We start from the raw sequence: 13,352 nt of genomic DNA, 5'->3' as shown, positions 1-13,352 counted from the left end.
TATTTATTTATTTAAAGTTTGCTTATGTTGGGACTGGGCTGGGCTTTGCCAGTCTTTCTCGCATTGAATGCTACCAGCTTCAAAGGAGTTTTACAAGGAATTGCAGCTTACCAAAGAATAATTGGAGTGTGTCTGTTTCATTAGGCTTTTGGGGAATATACTGAGATGGAGAAGGATAAATAAAATCGGAGTCAAAGTGCCACAGGACATGGCAACTGTAATTTATTTTTGTGAGGCTTACTGTAATAGTTGTTTGCCATTTTTCATGATTTCTTTTGAGAGGCCTGTTGTCATGCTCAAGCTTACATCTGGCTGAGCCAAAGCTATCAACAATTGATTTGCTACATGGAAGACTTGATGTAGCTAATTGTTTGAAAGCAAGCTGGCTGGAAAACAGATAAGATCAGGAAACGGTGTTGCTGGGTTGTGCACAAAGTACATGGAATTAAAAAACTGCAGGAGATTTTCATTCAGATATTCAGGGAAATGGAAGATAGGAATTGTTTTTCTAGGCTTAAAATAATAAATATTTAGGAGAGAAGGATCACCAAAGGTTTGGGTCTTTTGCTTATGCCTTTATCTATATAAATTTAAAACTAGCTTCCACTATCAAGTAAGTCAGTGTCCTTTTTATAAAGCTCTTTTTTATCTGTAAATACACATTAAAACAAAATTAGTAAGTTTTCATGTAAGGTCTGACGGAAAAACTGAAATGAGTGCTACAGTTGGGTCATCAGGCAACTAGGGAAAGGCCTGACTTTTAAGACACTGACTCCTTTTTAAGATTTATTTTTTTTTTTTATTTGAAAAGACTTAAATAAGCTGCATGATCTTCTGATGTGCCCCACTCGTGCTGCATGTCTTCCAGTTTCTTCAAGGAGGGAATCAGGGACTAGGCTGAAATTGTGAGGAGACAGAATAGGAAACTGAGATGCAAATATTCCCGGGGAAAGCTGTGTGTATCAGTTACGGTGCTGGGCAGATGTCATGGTCCGTTGTCATACATAACATTAATTGACCTGGATTTCTGTGTTTACAAGTGTGCTGACGGTCAATTCCAAATTGGAGTGGAAAAGCAAGCAGCCTGGTGCCTGGTGGCTGAGTGCCAGCTGCACTCATCTCCTGCACAGCTGGGGCTGAGCAGGTGCCCCCTCTCCTGCTCAGAGGGCAGTGACACAGAGCATTGAACTATTCTTTTTAAAACTCTATGTAATCTTAAAAAGTAAAATAAAATATGGAGAGATCCTACACCCTTTCCCCTTGGGGCTGTTATCCTGCTGGAAGAGCATAAGGCTTTGTGGGATCAGAGTAACGCTGCCAGATGAGTGGAGCAGCTGAGTGTTGATCTAAGCCGTGGATATTTGCTGTCGTTATTAATTGACTGTATTTCAGTGACTGCTTCAAAGCGCTCAGAGTTGCAATAGTGATTTATGAGCAAGGTGTTAAAACTGAATATTTTGGAGGAGCTGTTGGCTTGTTTGCTGCTGCTTTAAATATCACAGTCTCTTGAGTTCAGTAGGTGCAGCTTTAATAAAGATTTCTAAAGTCTTTAATGAATATTCATCATACCGCAACAATGCCACAGATATACAATCCCAGTCTTTTCCTGGGGAAAGCAGCTGTTCCTCTTTTCCCACCAGGAAACCAGCCCCACTGAGGCTCCTGAGCTGGGATCCGGCACTGCTGGGCCACTGCACAGCTTCACAGCACCCAGGGGAGCTGCAGAGACGGGAGGGCTCAGGGCCGGTGCCACCCCAGCAGCTCTGGTGTGGTCTGGCAGGCCTGTCCTACTGCTCTGTCGTCCCCATCAGTACACATCTTGGTTTTCAAGTTACTGTTTCCAGCAAGCCCCAAAGAGCTGTATGTTATTTTTAATGCAGAGTGAGCTTAGTTCTGCAAGGTGTCGAGTGCTTTGGATCCAGTCCAGCCATGCTCTTTAATTTCATTTGCAGTAAGGCAGAGGTACCAACCCACTGGCAAAATGCATGGCTGGGAGTGGGGTTGCTCCCTGCCTGTGCCAGATGTCCAGCAGGAGGTCTTCCATGTGCAGCTCAGATAACCTTGGAGTTATCTTGGAGAGTTTTTTTTCTCTCTTGTCTACTTCCAGTGCCTGATCTTGCCACAGAAGGTCATAGAAAAGGGCTCTAATCTATAGCTGAATACAGGATCTTTTCTTGGGGCTCCCTTGAACCTAGGTCCTCCATTACTTTAATTTTGATAAGTGGCTTTTCTTTTACTCAAGGATCTCTTGCATCAGCTCCGGCTGTCTCACAGATCAAAAATAATGATAACAGCTGCAGGTGGCTCTCGGAGGTGATGTCATTGCTGCCGTGTGTTTCTAGTACTGCCCAAGTCTGCAAGTCATAAGTTTTTGTGCATGTGCTGGAAAGCAGTTATGTGAGGCCAGCATGGAGCCTCTCCAGCCTGCCCTGAGTGCAGTAACAACTGCGTAACTGTACCAATAACTGCATAGCAAGCATAACTGTAACAATACCACCTACTCAGCACCTAGAGTAGCAGGTGAAAGACTGCTAGTCTTCTCCTCTTGACCTCAAAAAAGTATCTGAAGGCGACCACTTCACTGAAGATGAACACATTGTGGCCTTCTCTAAAGCAATGTAGAAGTGACAGTCCTCTGTGGACAGCCACCATCCATTCCTCCCAGCACATTTCTCTCTTTAGTGAGGTCAGGGGGCTTTAGAGGCTGATCCTTTACCATTTGGCTGCGGCAGGTGCAGGGACTGTTTCCAGCCTGGTCCCTAATAGTTCTCTATGTCAAGACTGATTTCAGTCTATGTCAGGACTGATTTCCTGACAATATCTTCTGGACCTACTGCAAAGTTGCTGGATCAATTTAACTGATACTTCCAAACAGATATTTCCAAATGGCTTCTAAATGATGGGAACTGGCATTGATAAATAGAAGCTTTTAAAAATACAGGATACATTTTTCATTTACAGATAGGACAATTTAGATTTTACTGACTTTCTTTTTGCTCTTTTTGGTAAATGATGCTTGAATCATTATATATATAGGGGGAAAAAAAGTGCATGTTCAAGTCATTTTTTGTGTTTCCACTATGTTTATATCTTGCAATTAGTCCAATAGGGCTCAGATGTGGATAAGAGAGAATTTGAGAATTAGGGGGATAAGAGCAAGAAATAATTTTGGTCAAAGTTAAGTTAGTATTTTTAGAAGGGCTGATATCTGAATTCTTACCTTCAGTGGGTACATGATAAAATCATCAGATTAAACGATTTATGAGTTTGCCTAAATACAGATTTTTTTGGTATTCTGGAGGGTCTTGGTGTTTCTAACAGAGTTCTGTCAGTAATACACATACAAAAGTGATTTGTAAAAAATCAAAGTGTAAGAATATAAATGTTTGTTTCTGAAGAAAAAACATCCCAGCTTTGCTGAGGAGATCATGTCATAAGTAAAAGGACTGTGCCTCTCTGCCTTACTGAATAGAAAGCTCTAATTTTAATATTAAAGAACTGAATAGATACAATGGAGAACATATTTTTCTTTTGAATTACTGTTTTATTCTCCTATTAGGTAGATTTTTTTTCCTTATACAAATAATATCTTGCTTTGCAGAATAACTTAATCAACATGAATAAATATCTTCTCGTTTGCTTCTTCTAATTAAGTGAACTACATTTGGTATGTGAGGAGAGGACAGTCAAGAATGGCACCATCAGTTTAGTGACACACAGGTATCAGGAAAAGTCAGTTGGCAATTGAGTTGTTTTCTTTGCTCAAACGTGAGATTAACCAGGCATCAACCTGAACTTTGTGTTAATTTAACTGAAATTTTCTGTCTCATTTGACTAACTTACTGTGGGTTATTTAAGTCTGTTTAAGCCTTTTATTTTTCAGGTAAATAAGACTATTCATGCAACATTTTGCATCAACTTCATTGATTTAAAAACAACAATAATGTGAAACAACTCTGTTAAAGTTTATGTTAACATTTATTATTTTTTGCAACTCTGGTATACAGAGAGACTGTACAGTCTGCATGAATATTTGTGAGGACAGTCAGGGATCATCTGAAAGTATTTCCCTGGCAAGCTAGAGCCAAATTGCATCATGCAGACCTTTCCTAGACATGCGGGAAGATGCTTTCTTCAATCAGATTAGTTCAATCAACAAACTCAATTGAAATCCTCATTTAGCCCTACCACAGATTGCCTTTCCAGTTCGGTGCCTCTGTTTGCACTTTTGAACTATGTGTGGAGCACTACAGGCTGCTACAGCATATATCCCTGATGGGAAGGTCAGTAGATGGGAAAAGCATCAGGGAGGGAAGGAATGTGTTTTTTCAAGAGCTGCCAGCTTCTCTCCTCCAGGGTTAATAGCCAATGGAGTCTAAAACCAAAATACTTACCAGGACCAAAGAAGCCATAATCAACAACTCCAGAAGGGGTTAGCAGCTCTGATGTGTGCTCCTTCTGCAGAGCACAGAGCCTTGGCTAGTGTAAACACTGCCCTTTGCATAAGACACAATGTCCTTTCACAGAAATGAAAGGATTTCTAGCACTTTCCCTGGTAGCTGAGGTGCTGTCGGCAATAATACAGCACAAAATAAATTAACTCAGATAAGCACTGCTGTTGCCTGGAGCAGTTCAATTAGCCTTTTGCACTTGGAGTTGAAGGGTTTTATAGCACTAGATAGAGCTTTAGACCAGACTACATCTGACTTTTGTCCCCTTTGCTCTTTTTAACTGGCACCAGAATCAGTGAAAACCACTGTATTTATATATATATATATTTAACTATTTAAGACAAGTAAAATCTAAAGTCTTTCCCCAGGCAGTCAGCTATTGCTGAAACCTCGGTGGAAATGAAACAAAGCTAGATTTATCCTGTTTTAGTGCCAAAACTGAGATTTTGATTTAAACTGTGGCGGGAATAGTATTGGTCTGATGTTACTATTGCCGCTAGCACACTCAGGTTTGTCAATCAAGGCTGAGTCCTGCTGAAGATGTTTATCAAAGTAGAAGAGGGTATAAATGTTTCTCAACATTGTTTTTTAAAGCAGAAAGTATATTTGAACTATTGCCTGAAATCCTTTCAAACCCTATTTTTTAAACTAGCATTTATGAGGACAAGTGAATGACATTTATTACCGCAATCCAACCTGGTTGTACTGATTTGTAATTCTGGGATGAGAGAACTTTCCCTTGATTTTTTCTCTTCTTCCCTAAAGAAGATAGCTTATCTACTTTTCAATGCATATGCATCCCCTTGCTTGTTTATTTTCAAGCACAGATAATCACTGCATACAATTTAAGCAAAATGATCGTGTTGCTGTGAATGGTATCTGTGATCCATATGTGCTGTAGAGATAAGCTGATTTGTTGAGTATGTTGTCCTGTGCATCATTTCACATTTAAAAAATATATTTAGACATGCAGCTATTATTGTTGCTACATTTGTGGTATATAATTTTCTTAAGATTTCTATCCCACTACAGATATATATATATACCAAAATGTCAGAAATCATGGTATTTACTAAAAACATCTTTTTTGTCCTTTATTGTTGTAATGTTTTTTTCTTTTAGCAGTCCCAGCTATTAATTTGCACCTAATGCAGTCAGTCTGGCTTTCAACAACACCTACTTCATATCAGTTGTGAAAACAGTCTTCTTCTCTTAAGCTAGCTAGGCAAACAGTTTTTCTTTCTGAATACCAATATTTTAGCTCACATCTGCAAGGCCTGCAATAAAATTTCATCCTAGGCGGAGTCTGTGTCTTGTTTAAGAAATGTTGCAGGTTTTTAGAAGCCATATTCTCATCATTTATTCTGCAACAATTTTATAGGGTTAGCATCGTGGCTGCTGACATTATTGTTTTGTAGTAGAGAAAATGAATTCTCATCGGTGCTCCATCTGTAAAATTGCCGTTGCAAAGTGCCGTTTGCTTTATGCAGAGTCCTCGCGATGAATTCCTAGCTCAATCATGTGCCTGTCGTGGCATGCAAGTGCCTGGGGATGGTAAGAACACAAGCGGCCAGACCCTGCTCCTTCCATGCTCAGCAGAGAGAAATTGTTGGAAAGCAAGCCAGAAGGATCAACACACAGTTTACTTGGCACATCCATGGTGATTTGTAATTGTTTCATAATAAAGAAATGTAACAGAAGGAAGTTTTAAATTTCTCATCATCGTGATGCATGGTTATAAAGCTACCCTGTTATTACTGTGCCATTTTCATATTCTTCGAAAGTTTAAATAGAGCTCTCTCTCTCTTGTATAGACAACAATATCAGATTAGACCTATGCAAAATACTACACTCTCTGGGAATAACAAACTTCCCACAGCTCTTGTACAGCCTGGCACTGTAAGTTATAAGCATTGCAAAGGGTACATTCAGATATTACAAAGAATTATGGACTATTTCTCATTATTGCTGCAGGCATGTCCTCTGCTGTACCATGTAGGATGCATTTCATTAAGGTGAGGTGTGTGAGTATTCCTTATTATTGAAACGGTGCTCAAGGGGCAGAGTGAGGTCTGGGGCTCAGGGATGGCCCCGTTCCCTTGTGGCTCAGAAGCAGTGAGCTCCGCTTGGTCCCCGCACTGTCATTATTATTATTATTATTTATATCATTATTATTATTATTTATATCATTAAAAATAGAAACACCATAGAGGGACCTTTCTGCCAGAGGAAATGCTACCCTTTGAGTTAAAGGTGAGAAAATAACATGCAGGGGTCAGATGTGAAAACTGGAAAGTAACAGCAGTACCTAGGGAGGAACTCAGGCTTCTGAAAATATCTTAAATCTTAATACTGCCTTAATAATTTCCTCCTGTATACCAAACTGAAGCATTATTTGTTGTCTCAATAATGCAGATGCAGATCATTTAATCCCATAAATGAGCAAACCTTACACTTTCTGGGTTTTATCTTTAATTGTCATCATGTCATGGGTTTAGGCAACTTAGCTCACAGTAGGAAAATGACTGTAATATTAATCCATTATCTCCCTAAGAGGCAGTGGATAATTGGAGTGATTTGTAAGAGGTGGCACAGGACTAGTGACCTAGGTATTTCCTTAAGTTTCTGTGCTTTTGAGTAGACCTCTAACTATCTTCAAGCTCTTGCTTATAAAAATAAATAACTTTCAGGAGAGATGCTAAAATCTTGTTAATGAAGTAGCAGTTTTTAGGATTTTATTTTCCATCTACAGAAAATCAAGTAACTACCTTAATTGTGCCCTAAAGACAGAATGTAACATTTTCTTCTTTAAAGACATATTTATTAGAAGTTGTGACATTGCAACAGGTTAAGTGTGCTGCTGTCAGCTTCATCAATTAATATTGCACCCTTGTGGTGGGAGAATAGCTGACACATTAACAAGGAAACGTGTGTACATCCCTGGTGGCTAAATATAGACAGGTAAGGATGGCTCTCTACGGTTCCCCAAACAGCCAGTGTGGGAAAGCATGTCCTCATAAAGGCCAGAAGAAACACAGCTCTTCTGTCTGATAGCTTTGCCAACTGCAGCTGCCACCAGAACTGACGGATGCCACAAATTTCAGGTATTCCAATACAGTGATATAAAGCAGACTAGGATAAGCCTTATCTTTCTGATAAAGAACATTTCTCTTTCCCAGAGCTTGTGAGGGGAGTTTGATCAGGCCTGTAAGATTTGAAAAAGGAGCTTCATGCATGCATAGGAAACGGTAAGCCACAATTTATGACTCCTTGGATAACAACAGCAGAAATACTTTGTAATGGTATTTTGGTAATGCCTGCTTTAATATCTGACACAGAGCATTCCTGTGGAGCCTGATTCATCAACAGCTGCAAAATGTTTTGATTTCTTGGGTCAGAAAGCATTACAATAGCTCATATTATATTAAGATCTGTCCACACCATGGACCCTTCTTGAATGTCTCCTGGCACCACAGTAAGTTTGCCTTCTACTTTACAGAAAAAATACTTTCACAGGTAGTTATCAATTTCACGGATAGTTACCTTTGTTACCAATATACAGTGACTGTATTTTCAAATAAATGATGACTTTACTTGCTGTGACCATAATATTTTCACAGAGGTGAAAACAGACTCTTAACTGTAGCCTGCTGCCATCTGCTTAGGTTTCCAGGAGAGTTAAAGAAGAGAGAGGAAATCTAGGGAGACGAATGTCATTGAATGTACATTAGCCTATGGAAATGATGCTATAGTCTAACTCTCTGAATCCTCTCAAAAGGTCATGATGCTATTGGCAGCAGCATGTGTGTTTCCCTAACATATGAAGCCAGCCCTTGAAGTCTAGATCTGTGCTGTAGTAGCCAGAAAGGAGCCCTGCTGATCAGTGAGGATTTGATGCCAGCTTTCCCAGCTGCCAAAAATGCTGATTTGCACTACGAGGATTCAAAGCCTTTCACTGCTGAGAAAGAGCGGTCAGTACTCACTGCTCCATGGAGTAGCACTGGTGTATTACTGACACCAATCTGCTGACAAAACCTGGGCTCAGGCTTTGCTTTCCACCAGCCCTGCTTCTTTCTGTGAACAATAGCAGAATCTGGAAGTACTTTTTTAAGCTCTTGTTTTCACTTGATTTCTACATGAATTCATGAACATAAGTCAGACTTACTTGTGTGGCTCCTATGCAGCCTTTTTCCCTTATCTCCTTTTCTCTGTATCTCATGAGCATTGCTCATGGTAACCTGAGGCTGAGATGTGCACCTAGCAAGAGATCCAAGGAGAACCCAGGAGGTCCAAAGAGGAGCCCCCGAGGAGTCCCTGAAAAAGTGAATAATTTGGAAATATCCAGGTAAAGTCTGGCAACATAGAACACATCATTCTGGATTGAAGCCAAAGACTAAATTTATCTCTTAATATTCAAAGCAAGGTTCTATGAATGTTTCAAAAATCCTCTGAGATTGTCAGATTGACACGAACAATATATATAAATATACTGTGTCTGTGAGCAATTTTAATTTTGGCAGCTGAAGCACAAAACCACTGCAGTTTTCTATCATTGTTTCCAATTTAAGAATATAAGTAACAAAACCCTCCAATTTAGTCACCCACTATCTAGCAATCACAACATCAGTGAAGCTGTTAAAGCTAGAAAAGATTTCAACTGTATTTTAGAAGAAAGGACAATGAGAGAAGCCTAGAAATCAGTAAAATTAAGTGTGACTTGAGTCTCTGAAGTAGGTAATCTCAGGGATGGAGGACATCAGGAAAGGTAGGAATTGCTGATATCTACATCAAATGCACAACAATAAACTTAGAGGAGACAAGTTAAAATATAGGGGGGCAAAGTGCATTACACAGCACCGAGACGTTGATAAGAACCTGAAATCAAAAGGAGTCATACAACAAGTAGAAATAAGGAACATAATTAGATATGAATTTAAACAGAACATAGAGAGATCACAATGGTTAAGGTGTTGACATTGTTTTGGGACATAAAGGCAGCAAAAATCTGCAAGATATAATAAATGCATGAGAAACAAAAGAAAGGAAAAGTAAAAGCTCTTTGCTTAACAGGCAATGCACAGAGTACTGAAGTGTTCACTGTCTACACACACAAAGATTAATTTCTGATCAGATACTTAACCACATTTAATGTGAGAATAGGAACATAGCCAGAATAGGGAGAAATTAGGTGAAAAAATGTCTGAATAAGCTAAGTACAATTGAAACCACAAGGTCCTGATGACATTCACTTTTGCTTGTTTGAAGGAATAGGAAGAAATCTCTGAAGTACTCACTATTATCTTTTTGAAAACTCAACAAACATGGGCAGCTCCCAGATAATGCAAGAAGAGCAAATATAATACCTACCTTTTAAAAAACAGCCCAGGAATTATAGATTATTCAGTGTAAAGCCAATTCCTGGAATGATTCTGGAACAAGTGGTTAGGTAACCAATTTATAAGTGCCTGGAGCATACTAAGATGATAAAAGCTGCTGACAGATTTGACAAGAACAAATTGTATTGACCCGATTCCCTTCTGACAAGTTAACTGGCCTTGGCTGGATAATAGGAACAGCTTTCGGGCCACCTGGACAGTAAAACAGTGGAACAGGATATTGACTGAGGCTCTTGCATTTTTTTTTTTTATTATTTTTTTTAAGTAGAGGGTTTTTAAGAACATACAGATGTGTATGTAAGGCATACATGTGCTGGAAATGCTGTAGGCATCTTTGATCTCTCTTTAGAGTACGGTGTTGGTCTAGAGGATCTGTAAGGTCATTTTTGGCCCTACACCTCTATGTTTGAGAGATGTTTGTTTAGATCCCGCTAGCCTTGCCCCATGACTTGTCCTGCAGGTTTCTTGTCCTGGATGCTGGCAACTGAAGACTGTCTAGGATTACATAGAAATTCTTTTGAATAAAAGTGACTGGAAATTGAAATAGTTCATGTGTGCTGCTTCTTCTTCTAGAAATATGAGCAAAATGGAAGTATCCTTTTTTTCCTTTTTTTTTTTTGTTTTGGTTTTGCTCTTTAGGTTCATACAAATGGTAATTCAGAAATCTCCTCTGTCCCAACAGTGCGTTTGAAATAGTACCAGAGGATGCTAAATAAATTAGTTGTCAGACAAACTGTGGTCACTCCATCACCAGAGTGAATGCAATTCTGTCCTGAAATCATCTCGTACTGAACATTAAGCTTCTGGGAAAGGCGTGGGCCACCATGGGAAGCAGCTCCACAAACCAAGTGTCATTTGGGTTTACATTTCAAATGTTTCCAAGTCACTGGACCAAGATATTGCTGTGGCTGAGAATGCTGATCATTCCAGGTGAACCTTTCTCTGTTCCATAGCCTCTGTGAGAGCCAGCAGGTTTAACTTGTCTTTGGGGTACAAAGGTGGGAAAACTTGTCAAACACTTTGGGGACCTTGAGGAAGTCTGGAGTCTGCTTGCAGTAAAGGAAGCATAGCATGAAAGAGTGGTGTTGCTGGTTTGGTTTAGTGCCACTCAGCAGGAGGAAATGCACAGTCTGGGCTGGGCTTCTGAAAATGAAAGAGGTTCACTTCCTCACTCAGAAGATGGGCCTGTCGCCATAGATGGAACAGAAATGTTCCTTCTGCCCCACAAAAAAAATTATGTGATTGCAAAAAGTGTTCAAAAACAATGTGACTGTAGGGTTGCCTTCATTGTGTACAGTACACCTCATTCAACTGCTGACTACTTACCAATATAACCTGTAGGTGTATTATCAGGTATTAAAATATTTCATCCTCAAATCCTATTGCATTTCCAATAGCACCTCCACTGAAATGGGGCATTGATCTGCTGGGTGAGCAAGGCAGAGCCACCTCACTACAGCTACCTCTTTACCACTTTTTCTGCCTTTTTTTGAGGTCCAGCCCCTGTAGCAAAAGCCACCTTATACTCATATAATATATTTCTTTTTACAGTGTGAAGTAATGAGGAACCACAACAGAGGTAGAGATCTCTCACCACGTCAGTGGAAGACATTAAGATGTCCATAATAAGTGGCATGTATAAGCAGCCAGACCTGTCTCAAAATCTTGTTATCAGCTAACAAAAACAGAGCTGGAGTCTGAACAAGCTTGTGATTTTAAACACGTCTGAAAACTTAATGTCTGTAGGTTTTTCTATTAAAATAATGAGACCTTATTAAAAGCTAATTGCTACATTTCATTTTAAAGTGGAAACTCATAAAGAATACAAGACATATTTTAGCCTCATGCAGATTTAGGGCTTGACTGTTCTCTTTCACATGGTTGCATCAGAAGAAACTACTAAACATAATAAAATATCAATAAACTAGATTGAAAGCAGAATTAGGGCCCACTGTGCAGTCTGTTTTCTTCTGAGATCCTGACAGCAAAGCAGCAATGTGATGGAGATTTGCAAAACTAGTAATATTCTTCTCAATTTTTACCTCAAGTGTGAACTTTGACTGAGACATTTTGGATTTCCCACAGTATTTATATCCTAGTACACTGAAGTATTCAGGGCACATTCAGTCATCAGAAGCATGACACTGGGCTCCTTAATAATTTATTTTTCACACTTGATGGAGTAAAAAAAGGCTCGGAGTTACCAACATTCAGCTGAATGATGTCTTTTTATGTGACATGATTTTTTCTATCTTTTACATTAAGGACGCTTTGCATCTGTGACACTCTGGGACACTTTTGCAGAAAGCTGTACATGAGCATGACAGATGATAAAGCCAACTCTGGAGAGCACAAAATGGTGCTGAGTGGACTCTATTTTGGTCCAGGCTTCTCTTTAGACCCGCACTAAAGCTGAAACTGTATTCTAAGCAAGGAATGAGCCTTTACCTTGAGATGATCTTTGTAACTTCAGACAAAGTTACTAAATTTACCTGTGCCTCGATTTCCCATAGATAAAATATGAAGAATGTTCATGTACTGATTCACAGTGGTGCTGTGGGTATAAAACCCTAGTAAGGACTGTCGGACCCCAGGAACTGAGGCAGCAGTGGGGGCACAGGGGCAGTTATGCAGACAGCTGGTCTGGGGCTACCAGCTACAGATGCCCTCAGCTCAATCCAAAACCAAAGTGGGACCCAGACTCAGAATTTTCTGCCAGCCGCCTGGAAGTGTGTACCCCATGCTGCACGTCTTCCTAATCCAAATGCAAAAGAGCAGAAGAGCTGCTTCCTGGTGTCAGGTAGGTGGCTGGAAGTTTATGTTCTGGACAATTTTTCAATTTTCTGTCTACTTTGTAAATAAGTAACTTTTCTTTTAAAATATTCATGTTTACTGACTCATCTTGAAAATGTAACACTTACAGAAAAGGGCAACACTATCCTTGGGTTAAAAATGGTGTCAGACAGATCCCATTTTCAACAGTACACTCAAATAATTTATTTCAGGGCATGCAGGTATAGCTGAGATCAGACTCCAGCCTTTCGTAAGTAATCCATGCTCCTGTGGTTGAATGTCACTCACCTTTATGCACATTGGATGCATCTTCCAGGCAGAGAACTCATCTTGTGAGAGATGTTTCAGTTCACTGAGCAGCATTTCACAAAATATTACAACTGTCTCTTGTATTTTGCAGATGCAATTTCCATTCTATTATCTTTTCTCCTACACAATTTTTTCTGAAAGAATTATATAAGGAGAAAAACCTCATCAGTAGCCTGACACAAAGAAAAACTATTTGTGATCAATGTAATGTGTGCATTGATTAAGTTCCCTGTGGAGCCTTCAGCTCCGCGTCAGCTTTCTGAACACTAGATTTTGCCTTTACATCTCTGGTGTAGCCAAGATGTGTAAAAATTAATGTAAGCTGACAACTTCTTCTTAGTTACACATCTAAAGAGTCTCAAGTGGATAAGCTATTCCTCCCCAAGTCAAATGTGACTTATGC

General features: G+C 39.5%; 1 protein-coding gene across 1 annotated transcript in view; it reads right to left on the bottom strand.

The window, feature by feature from the left end:
* The window catches only part of LOC310883482 (uncharacterized protein), a 121,384-nt gene that overhangs the window by 8,125 nt on the left and 99,907 nt on the right, over window positions 1-13,352 (bottom strand). Inside the window, exon 11 of the mRNA XM_083803925.1 lies at window positions 12,929-13,083. The gene's annotated coding sequence lies outside the window, so the exon portion shown is untranslated. The remainder of the gene's footprint in view (window positions 1-12,928; window positions 13,084-13,352) is intronic.

This window comes from Anser anser, assembly GCF_964211835.1.
Source record: "Anser anser genome assembly, chromosome: 1".
Taxonomy (NCBI): Eukaryota; Metazoa; Chordata; class Aves; order Anseriformes; family Anatidae; genus Anser; species Anser anser.
The sequence above is the reverse complement of the archived record's forward strand: the minus strand, read 5'-3'. Positions and strand labels throughout refer to the sequence as shown.